The 12,302-nt window shown below is 40.1% G+C and overlaps 1 protein-coding gene across 3 annotated transcripts in view; it reads right to left on the reverse strand.

Annotated features, from left to right (window-relative positions):
* TRAPPC9 (trafficking protein particle complex subunit 9) overlaps positions 1 to 12,302 on the reverse strand; it is a 520,195-nt gene that overhangs the window by 11,433 nt on the left and 496,460 nt on the right. The gene's annotated exons all lie outside the window — the stretch shown is intronic.

Genomic DNA, 12,302 nt, shown 5'->3' on the forward strand with positions numbered 1-12,302 from the left:
GCAGTACTATGAGCTTGTTCACTCTTTGCGCTTTAATTCATTCTGGGATTTCTATTTTTAACTTTCTACTTTTCTTTCCCTTACTGGGATAGCAGAAAATATAAAGCCTCTAAATTGGTTACTGCTGGGACAATGACAGCCGGAGTAATGTGTCCACTAACCTTGCCCATTTGCTTATACAGAACCAAAATGTTTCATTACCAACACACTATGAAATTGCCAGTCCAATTCCCCAGTCTGAAAGGGTTCCCAGTTGTGCAGTATTACTGTATTTTTCAGATGAGGGTTATCTCTAATGCACTATTAATATAGGAACATTTCTATTGCACTGTGGGTTCATGTTCAGAGATAAAAGAAAGCCCTGGGCACATGTAAGAAAGCATCCTCCGTGTGAATACCTATCCCCACAATCTCATACACCCATGAGGCATTTCGATCACTCCAGCTCCTTCTCAGTTGCTTGCCTTATGACATACAGCGTATTATTCCTCTGCCAACAGCATCAGATTTACATTAGTAATACCCCCTCTTCAAGAAAAGACACTGTTTTTATGCTTCAGGAGCTTTCACAGAAAAAAAACATTTTACACCAAGGTGATTTTTTTTTTCTTATTTTTGTTTTGTTGCCTTAGACAAAAAAAACTACAAAATGATGCATGTTCTTGTGATGCCCTTTAGCTTGGCAAACTGAACAAGCCTCAGCGCACCACCTGGAAAAAAAAAAAGAAAAAGCTAGTGCCAAAGAAGAAACAAGTTCGGAAAGGGACAGCCCCTGTGCAAAAACTTTCCTTTCCAAAGGAGATGGCAAGTTTTTGACAATGAGAGCACTGGTGAGCCACACCTGGAGTACTGTGTCCAGTTCTGGGCTCCTCAGTACAAGAGAGACATAGACATACTGGAGAGAGTCCAGTGAAGGGCCATGAAGAGGATTAAGGGACTGGAGTGTGTCTCCTATGAGGAAAGGCTGAGAGAGCTGGGACTGTTCAGCTTAGAGAAGAGAAGGCTCAAGGAGGATCTCGTCAATATATGTAAATACCTGAAGGGAGGTTGCAAAGAAGACAGAGCCAGGCTCTTTCCAGTGGTGCCCAGTGCCAGGACCAGAAGCAATGGGCACAAACTGAAATACAGGAGGTTCCCTCTGAACATCAGGGAACACTTTTTTACTGCGAGGGTGACCGAGCACAGGTTGCCCAGGGAGGCTGTGGAGTCTCCGTCCTTGGAGATACTCAAAAGCTGTCTGAACGTGTTCCTGGGCAACTGGCTCTAGGTGGCCCTGCTTGAGCGGTGGGGTTGGACCAGAGGACCTCCAGAGGTCCCTGCCAACCTCAACCATTCTGCTATTCTGTGATTCTGTGAAAGGAAGCTATAATCACCATTGCATTTTAGGAAAGGGTTAGAAAACCTGTTTGGTGTTGGATTTCTTTTGCAATAGCACACTCTAATGTTATGGGCTCTCCTGCCCAACATGATCAAAATGCTTCTTGCAGGATTGCCCTAAGACCATGGAGGTGAAGTAGTGGTTATAATGGTATCCCGTTATCTGGGATTAACTGACTTGCATTTTTCAAAACACAAAAATATGTGTGTGTGGATAATCTTTATGCTTCCCAGCCTCCTGTCACAGAATGGAAGTCCAGCTGCTTCCTTCAAAAGAAATGCATTTATATCAATTCATTACTTCATATCAGTTTATGTTTTCAAGCTTCTCCCTGAAAGGTAAGTGTTTTCATCTAAAAAAAAAAAAATAATAAATCTTTATTTGTGGTTCCTCCAGCCAGCAGGTCTTACAGCTGCATGAATGGTTAGCTCCCCAGACCAGCACGAACTGGTCAGAAATACTCAGTAAGCTAAGTGGATGAATCTTTACTTTCAAGCTGCTCATCAACTTCCCTTTTAGCTTTAAAATTCAACGCTCTGCTGTAGGAATTGTAAATGAACCCTTTGACCTCTGTCTCCACCTTTGTATCTAATAATAGCTCAGAGCATTGGTTCCTAATATCTTCATGTGAAAATACAAAATCCAAACAAAAGAAAGGCAATTAAGTCTGGCTCAACCAGATTAATTTTCCTTCGTATTCCTAAAAAAATTCAATTCATGTAGGATTGATTTAAGAGCGTGTGTGTGCACACGTGCTTGTGTACATATTGAGAGATTATTTCCTTCCCTCCCAGCACACCCTTCCCTCGTGCAGTACTGAAGCCAAGGATCTCAATGAGATGTCAGATGAGAAAACACACATGGCTGGCATGCAAAATACTATGGCAAGGAGTGTTTAAAAACAGTCCCCTTTCATCAGAGAGAACAGCTTGGTTTGACAGGCAGTTTTACTCACTTCCTGACACAGAAAACATCTCATGGACCATACGGATTTGCTTTAATATTTTCATCCATGAACAGAGGAAAAGCCATGTGTACAGGGTCCCATTTCTGCAGATTCAGCTCACTCACACAGATGGCATATAAAAGCTGAGACTGCTCACACCACTGCTGTGAGAGTGAATCATTATTGGCTTCAGTATACAGGAGCTCTGAATCAGAAGACACATTCACTAGGACAGAAGACAGTGGTGGCCCTATCTCCATCTTCCAAAGATTCAGATGCAAGAGAAACAATATTTCGGAAAATTGGAAGGACCAAGTTTAATGCAAACAGCATATAGAAATTACATTTAAAAGGTGGAAGCGTAAACTGGCTGTCAGGGAAAAAAAATCACAAAGACCTAGCATTCTCCTTCTAATTAAAAGTTAAATCCTTTTCAAAGTACTTTAATAAGCCAACAGAATGCTGCTTCCCCCCCCCCCCGGTCCTTTCCTGCTCATTTACCTACATGTGTCCACTATGTTGGCATCCTTGGGTACCAACGTTACCCTGCAATGCTTGGTAGCCACAAAAAAAGGAATGACACGGTCTCTGCCATGCACCCATGAACAGGCACAGGACCACTCTATTTTATCTCTAGGACCTTCTCTAAGTGATTATTGTATCAAGGGAGAAAATGTTGTCCAAGACATTTTGGAAAAGGCAGAGGATGGGGATGATACAAGCCACTGAGAAGGGTGATTGGAAAGCCTTGCTTTTTCACTGATGGCTTTAGCCGAGACTTTTAGGATCTCTGTGAATTAATCTTTTAGTTGGGAAAACTACTTCATGGTCCAGCTGATAGGTGATGTTTATTGACACTACAGTCAGTCTAGGAGACCACTACATGAAGATAATACATCAGAATTTTTATAGTGTCTTTCTTTCAGGATCTCAAACCTCTCAAAGAAAAGGGAATGAATGTTATTAACAGGAAGACAATCACTATTCCACAAGAAAAATATCATTTACCATCACCTGCCAGGTGCACTTCTGTCTACATCACCCCAAGGAGCAGCTCGGAAATGAATACCAAACATTATTAACATTTTGTGTTATTTACTCTGCTCATATTAACACACAGTAAGTTGTTCTTGCTACTTTGTCAAGTTTCCATGTAAGCACTCACAATTTATTGGCCCACCTGTACATCAAGAGTCCCAAGTCATAGCTAATGGCATTTCTGCACCCAACTCCCTATTTGCCATTGTGAAACTTTAATTTTGGAAAGGCGCATACAAATACATGTTTAATCTCAGTGGAAATGCATATTTCAGCAATGTTTACTCTCCACGCTCAAGTTTGCATTCATTTTAAAAAAGAGGCTGCAGAAGAAGGCAGGGTGTTTGTGCTCATCTTTACAGTGGAGGATGGAGAAATTTCCATTGGATATTTGCTTTTAAACTGGATGTTGAATTCCCAAATGATGCAGATGCACCGGCCCCTCTCATTCAATGCAGCTGAGAACCCGGCTCAAGACTTGGAGCAAACACCTCACAGAGGCATGGCTTTGCACAAGTGAGTAGGTCAACAAAACTCAAGGCAAGAGATGCCCAAATGAGTAAATACATCTCACATAAAAGGTAGAAGAGATCTTCAAGCCCAGAAAAGCAAGCCTTGCTGGGCTGTACTGTGATAGTTAAGGGATTTTTAGTCAATCAACCATTTTTTATGCTGTTAGAACTGTTCCAAAATACTAGTTTTACTTGTCTCAGTCTGTGAACCAGGACAGCCGTGGTCTGAGGAAGGGAGACGAGCTGCAACAACGCTGACATCTCTAGATAATGTCCATCAGGTACTTCGATGGAGGAAAGCCAAAGACCAAGAGCCCAGGCCAGAGTCGCTGCAGTGAAAGTCTCACAGAATGATTCAGTTTTTTTCTGTGTTCACCAAATCTAAAGTGCTGATTAAAATGTCTGCCCAGGCCAGCTCTACTTCTAATTGACCTAAAAGAGCAAAGAAAGGGCCAGCCATGCTGTCTGGAACAACTTTTTTCTTTTTTTCCTGCCCTCTTCTGCAAGAATGTTTTTTCAGAATTTTGCAAGGAACTTAACAATGCAAAGAGAATTCTTTTTTTTACAAATTATTAATTTAGAAATAAGTTGAACAATTCTAGCCATGTCTGATCTTACATATTATGCAGATGGAAGGAAGATCAGAATGGAGGAGAAAACCTGTACTACAGGCAAAATCTAGGTATAGAGCAAGCTGATCCTGCTGTCTCCAAACAAGCAAGTTCTCTGTCCCTCCTCTCATGCTGCATGTCAGGTCAGCAACAGTTTTAGCAACCTGTTACTTGGGGTTCAGTTGGCTGCTTAGAGAAGCTGGCAGGTAACATGTGGCGTTCTGTTGAGACAACAGGCTCCTCCAATTTTACTATGTATCTCCTGCAATATGTGAACGTAAACACTGTTTCTGTATCCCCTCTTCCCATTTGTTCTCCCTCATGTAGATCAGTTCCCTTTCATTTTCTAAACCGTTCATGCAAATTATTTACACATAGAGATACAGCATTGGTTAAATTTGTTTGTCCATTACAAGGTCCTGCAGTATTTTCAGAGCTGAATACATCCATACAAAAGATATTTCTATGAATATAAAAACTGTGTTCCCTGTCACTCTCATCATGAAAATGCTGAATGGTTTAACAACACAAGAGCCTCATAGCTATTTGCATAAAACCTTCTGTACGTGGTTTGGATCTGCTCCTCACACCAAACCTGAGCATCTTAACTTGGAATAACATCCTCATGCTCATTCATTGTTATACTGACACAATACTGAGCCAAATCCATCCCCTGCATAATTTCATTGCAGTCAATGGTAACAGAGCACAGAGGTATACAGATGTTTGTATTGTAACAGCTTCAAATTACACAAATATCTCACCTTGTCAACCACTGCTAGTCCTGTCCTAGAAAGTGCCCTTCTACTCAGAGCCTGCTGATCCAAAACCCCTATGGACCTGAAGAGTTCAGCTCCTCTTTGGGTCAAGGCCCTTGGACAGGGATGAATAAAAAATACAGGAAAAGATATGAACAAACTAGTGCAGCTTCCTGCAAGTACCAACAACCCAGAGACCTTCAGCTAACACAGGGGCACGAACCTGAAAACAGGAAAGTTGGCAGAGGATGGGATGACTGAACATGAATATAGGCTAGTGAAAGAGGCAACTGCTTTCAGAAGACCTCTGAGCTGCCTGATTCCTGGCAGACTTCCCATTCCCAAACATTTTACAATTGAATTAAGGACACTTTATTCGCTCCAAAAGCAATTAAAAAGAAAAACACATTTAAAATATAGTTCTAGCAACAATAAGCAATTAGTCTTTGATAATTGTCTGTGTCTTCCTATTTAATCACTCTTTTGCAGTGGCCAGTATACTGATGACAGATCCCGACTGGTTTGAGTATCATTCTTGCCAAATTGTTTTGAGTTTGTGTCTGTTCTTAACTCTGTGATGACAATGGACTGAGGATGCTGCAGCATCCCTGTAGAACTCACTTGCAAAAGGATTTTTCAACCTTGTTCATTTGCACTGAGTAAGCTTTCTTCCTCCAAATCAGTATAATGTTTATGTCCAATTTTAATCTCTAAATCTATCCTTTGCAGACACTTGATCAGCATTCAATTTCAGTGCTACTTCATCTCAGCTGTAAACATTTAGATGTCGTACAACCTTCTTCAATTAACTCTAAATACCAGGATCACACTAGCTGAAAAGAAAAGCATGAACGTGACTAGGGCTCTGGGGTTTGACTGCCTCCAACATCTACTTGGGATCTTAAAACAGCAAACCTGAATGCACATTAATCACAGATTTATTTAAGAAATTAGCTGTTCAGTTTAACCTCTCTGGTTTTGGTGAGAGTTATTTTATTTTGCACATGCCTTTTATGATAGACATTTCTCCTTCCCTGTGAAATTGCTGGCACACGGATGGCACCTGCTTGTCTCACTTCTCCTCTGGCAGCCAAGATAACCTGTCATTTGGTGATTTGTCCAATTTGCTATCAAAGTGAAAATCACTTCAGAGTTCATACTGCTTGTGTCCAGTCCTAATCTAAATGCTCAAAGGCAGACACCTAAAATTTTAAGTCTCAAAGCTCTGTGTTTTCCAGTGAGCCTGAGCTCTTTTTTGACTGATTTTAAAATATTCCATGACATAGCCACAGCTTGCTTAAATAGTCTCATTTCTGAATGTGGGCCAACCCCTTTTTATCTATTCATCACAAGCAGGTTTGCAAAAGACTTCTTTTTATTATCTGCTACACAGCCAGAAGGTCAGGCTGGCATACAATGTATGACTGTGTTTTGAAATTTCACAATCCCAGGATTTGCATGTTATTTTAGGTTATTGAAAACTTTATTTCTATAGATTATCTGTGGCAGAAGTACTTTCAGAGCATTCCTACCCTGCCTTGTGGGGAAAAAAAAAATAAAAGAGAAAAAACCAGCCCTATATTACATTTAAACAAAACTGATTCACACTAGGATATATCATATAACACTATTTTTGTATACTGGCAGCTTTGTGCAAAACTGCTGCAGGTCATGACTAACATGGCTTAACCTACAGCTTACTGAAAGAAAATCACCTTATTCCTCACTGGTTGCATAATGAGACTTAAAATTTTCTTCTTCTTTCTGCCATTCTGCAATGATGGATGTGAGACAAACCTCTGCAGAGGAGATTTTTAAAGGTCTCATGCAAACTTTGTGGGAGTTTCTGACTTGTGACTGAAAAGTTAACAGTAAAAAAGGAGCCTGTATCCCTTACATGCTGGTTTGGGAGTCTGTCAGATCTCAAAGCAGTTTTAGTCTAGACACTACGTAGATTGCAGACCTCTAGGGAGTTTTACCCGCTCTTGAAATCAGTGATAAGGATGGAGATTGTGGCACATTCCCCATGGAGGTAGTAGTGAGCTCGCACATGGTCACAAAAGAAGTAATGCCTCCTTAACAGCAGAGACACAAAACTAGGTTCCTGTACTCAATTCTGGGCATGCAAAGTCAATATATGGATTTCACCACACACTCGACTTACCTAAGCTGTCACTGGCAACATGGAAGTGGAAACTATTTTTCTGGATTTTCTACTGTTTCAAGTGGAAACAGTATTTCCCACATTATCCATTCAACAGGCACACAGTGGTGCTCTGGCCTCTCACATAGATAAGGGATCATACCTAACAGGTAGCTATTTTTTAAATTGCTAGTTAATCTAATCCTATGTGTAGTATAATTATCATATTTGAGGCCTGTATGATGAAATATGCGTTGTACTGTCTGAAGCAGAAGGAACTCAAACACAGATGAGAAGAGAGATGAGAGCGCCGGTATCTCCATGCCTGTGTGTATAGAGACACAGGGGCAGGATGCTTTAAGAAAGCAAAAAAGTGATACTGATTATTTAAAGAAAAATGATGGGTATGTTACCCATTTTCCATGCTTGTCTTAAAAAATAACTGTGAAATATTGCATGAGATGTCCAGGCTGTAAGAATTTTTGTGTCCTTGTAGAGCAGTCAAAGCCTGGTACAAGATAATATATAACCCCCTATTAACAGGCAGGTAGATGATTTACCACATTTCAGTAACTGTGTAAATATGAGCACTAGGACACTGAGCCTCAAGGGCCTCCTGTAGCCCAACCATGATTGAAACTCAATGAGCTGAGCTAAATGAGAGATATTAAACAACGCCAGGTACAAACACTGTATCGCAGCACTTTATGTACAGGGAAGGTGTGACGTGTGGTTACTAGACTACATGTGGCTAATGTCTACAGACCAGAGTTGCTCAAAAGCAGAGGTGCACATTAAAATGGACATGTTCTTAATGAAGTTTCTTTGAATTTCAGTCACAGCATATGTCAGTCTAATGACTCTAAGTTGTTTTACTTGCCAGTGGATTGAGTTAAATTTTTATTATTTTCCCTATGCAAGGTTAGTCTATTCTGCCACTTTTGCATTAAGACATGAGACAGTAACCCGGGTAGATGTGACTTGGAAAATATCAAGCCCTACTATGATGCTATGATTTTGCTATTATGATTGCATCTTTTTTCTACATCATGACCTGTCTCAAAATCCAATTTGAATCCACAAAAAACTGCACTAATAGATACATGCAGATGGAAGTTTTCAGTCATCCTCTGTGACACAAATCCATATTCCTCCTTGTTAGATAGGATATAACACACAAAAACCAATCAAACTTACTGAAAACAAGAAATCTTTAAGCCTAGAGTCATCAACCCAAACAACTTTTGGCCTTTCTCCGAGATATTTCTGTTAATAATTTACTACTTGCTAAAACTGAACAAGCTCAAAACCTAGCTCCTGAATTTTTCATGAAGTCCTTTCCTTTCCATAACTGTCTTAATTTCAGAAATAAAATCAGACTCTTTCCTGCCAATCTTGGCTTTCTCTTTGACTTGGTCTCCTCTCATGACTCACACCTCCAGTCTGTGATTAAATCCTGATGCCACTTTCTACAAAGCTTCTCCAAAGTTGACCTTTTTGCTGTGCGTACGTTGCCAAACCCTTGTCTAAGATCTAATTGGATTATAAGCCTTAACAATTAAAATCTCTTCATCTCTGCTTTTGACACCTCCAACCTAGTTCCTTTCTATTCTACTGAAGACCTTGCTTCAAAGATCACCCTGTAGGTCTCTTACACATGGCACCTTACATTGACATCATTGCCATCTTGTCTACTTTCTAGCTATAGCAGCAGAGCTCAGCCCAGGCTAAATCTCCACATACTGACACATGTTTTCCCATACAAGCTGAAACATGTTGCTGAGGTCACGCAGTAATACTCACAGAAACCTGCTGATTGCTACAGAGGTGGCAAGTTGTGCTCCCTGCCACCTATGGGATACAACTTGTGTGCAAAACTACTTCTCTCCTATTAATCTGTTATACTATTTTCCCTATTCCTCTTCCCTGCTAACCTTTTTTTTCTCGTATAACATATATACTTCTAAAGTATATATATAGAATACATACTTATATACACATAGATATGCATATATACAATACTAGACTATAAGCTCTTAGGGATAACAATACTCACGTTCCTAAGAGCTTAGCAGAACAATTTGTATGGCACCTAGAACTATGCAGATCTGTTTTCCTGGGATGTCCAGCCAGCACTGCTAGAGAACTAGAAACAATAAAAGAAATAACCTTAAATAAATTAAAAATATCTGTATCTGTATATCTCAAATCTCAAGGCTATCTGGTGAGGCAAGGAAGTGAGCACTGTACCAGTTTTCCAAATGGGGACACAGGTATTTTAGGAAGGAGTTAACCTGCCCTGTGAAGAGCAGTCAGGAGTTTTCACTGGGCAGAAATGAATGCATAAGCTACCCAATAGAATTGAGAGGGGAAGGTGACTTCCGTAAGATAGAGAAAAACACCTTAATTGTAAGCTTTCAAAATCCCTATGCTGGCTCATCGAGGTACCAATTCCTTACAGGAATAAGTCTTACACTAAACTGAAGGTAAAACCTGAGGATTTACAGGACATGCAGGAAGGGAGAGAGAGGATAAAAGGAAACCCAACCATAAGGAAAAGTAAATTGAAATAAAAATAATGCTATTTAAAGGAGAATTCTTTGATAAAGGAGTTAAAGTAAGAGCCTAGAAACTGTTTCTTCCCCATCACTGTATTCTGAAGGAATGAACACCTCAGATATCAGCACAGTGAAATGCAGAGAGGATGAAAACTTTGTGTTTAAATAAATCTACAAATTAAATATTGTGGGAGAGAGAAGAAAAGAAATACTAAGTTCAGCTAGAGAGAGTAAAAAATTAAATCCTCTTCATACCCAAGGCTGCAAGCCATGCCTTGGGCTTCAGCTGTCAAGTGCTACAAAGCATTCCTGCAACCCCCCCTCCTTTTAATTGGCCATTCGGGTGGCAAAACCCTTCCTCACTCAAACCCTGCAACCGTGCTCCAGCCCGCCGAGCCGCTGGAAAAATGAGCAATGAGCAGGTGTCAAATTCTGTCCTTTTATCTTCAGCTTTTAAAAGACAGATACAATTATGTGCAAATCAGGGTAGTGTGGTGGCTGATTAGGTCTCTTTTCTAAGAATTATTTTCACGAGGCTCTGTGTGCAGACTGGGCAGAGCTATCAGCTCATCTACAGAAACAGTTTTGTGTCTGCTCTACCTTCTAGAGACCCACAGACACATAAGCAGAGAAGAGAAATTATTAACTCTTCACCCTCCATGGCAGGCAAAGTAACACTGCATCTTCTGACAAGCTCTCACTGGTGCAACCTTTCAATGGTTTATGTCTTTCAAGATTACATGCGTGTTTCATTTGCATCAGTGGAATGCCTAAGAAACGAAGAGTGGTTGTAAAGCATAGGAAGTTGACAAAGTTGACAAAATTGAAGCTAAAAGTCTTCAAAATTCAATGTACAGAAAGACTTTATGGCTTCTTTAGTTGTACCTCTGAAGTCATGTATCAGTCTGTGGATTTACATGGGAAGTGATACTGACTGCACCTTGTTTCCTCCTACAAAACACGAACAAAAAATCCTCCCAAACCCCATCACCTCTGTACCTGCAGGGACCAGATTTTTAGCTTTATAAAAATCCCTGGGTTTATGTTACCTAGGGACCTGGCAAAAGGTATTTCATGGAGTTTTTATTTGGTGGTGCAGGAAAATAAAGTTGTTTTTTTAAAAACTTAAAATAAAAAGGAGGAAAGGAGAAAAATAGCTTTTGCCGTTTTGAACTGATCCAAGAAATGAAGCTACCCATTTTATATGAAAAGGCAACTTTCCTTGCATTCTTAATACAAAGACTGAGGGCGCATGTCAAAGGGTCCTGGTTGCCACCCCAGTCCCAGAAGCAGTTCTGCCAAAGCAATAGCCCCAGGAGGGCAGTATTAAAAAATATCTCCTGATGCCATCTACATCATTACTACTATTTGGATGAGTATAGCCTCCAAACTGTGGATAAGGGATATGCCCCTTAGTGCTAACTTATCATCCTTACATCCAAACCCAGAGAGGTTTTATATGTATCCCCATTACGTAAAACAGGAGAGAGGATCATTTTGTCCTGATCCTTTCTAAACTCCTAAAGAAGTAAAAATTTTCAGTGCAAGGGAATTTTGTTCCTGAAATTTTCAGGTCTCTAGCAAGAGTTTGGGCTATGCCTTTCCATAAATATTTTTGAAGTAAGAAAAGCTTATGAGTTGGTTGAGAAGTATATAAAGCAAACAGTGACATATAATGGAAACTGTTCTCAAGAGCATTTGTGATTTCAGCAAGTACAGGGCATTGGGAGTTAACCACTCTATTATGTGGTTTGTCTTTTCCAGCATTAATTTGTGAAAAAGTCTATCTTTTACGCACTTGCAATCCAAACAAAAGAACAAATTAAAAGAACTAAGCACACAAACTATGCAGGGCAATAGAGCATCACAGCCAAATGCTGCCAGTAATCTATATTCACATTGTATTACATGAACTGACCCAGAATTAACTATGGCTGCCCTCTCCTGGAAAACTCTCTAAAACAAATGAAGTTCTCTTTCATCCATTTCCATTAATGGCATTAGCATGCTTAGTGGCAAGACCACAGGAGAACATAAGAACTGGATAAACAGCTACGAGGAAGCCGTAACAAGCGACAACAGAATTGAACTATTTATTTTTCATAAAGGTCCTGAACAGATATTATAGTCCCCCTTGTAAACCAGGGTATACAACTGAGCTCACTCAGAGAATACAAACTATGTGGTTCCTGGCTTAAAGTTTCAGAATGGATGTCAAATGTCAGGATGGGAATAAGAAGAAAATAACTTGCAGTCACTTCCTAGAAGATCTTCACATTCATAGACCTGACTGTGAGCTTTAGGAAACTTCACTCAGGAATCTTAGTTCCCTTGAGGTTGCCTGATTGAGCACTTGCA

This window comes from Buteo buteo, chromosome 3, assembly GCF_964188355.1.
Source record: "Buteo buteo chromosome 3, bButBut1.hap1.1, whole genome shotgun sequence".
Taxonomy (NCBI): Eukaryota; Metazoa; Chordata; class Aves; order Accipitriformes; family Accipitridae; genus Buteo; species Buteo buteo.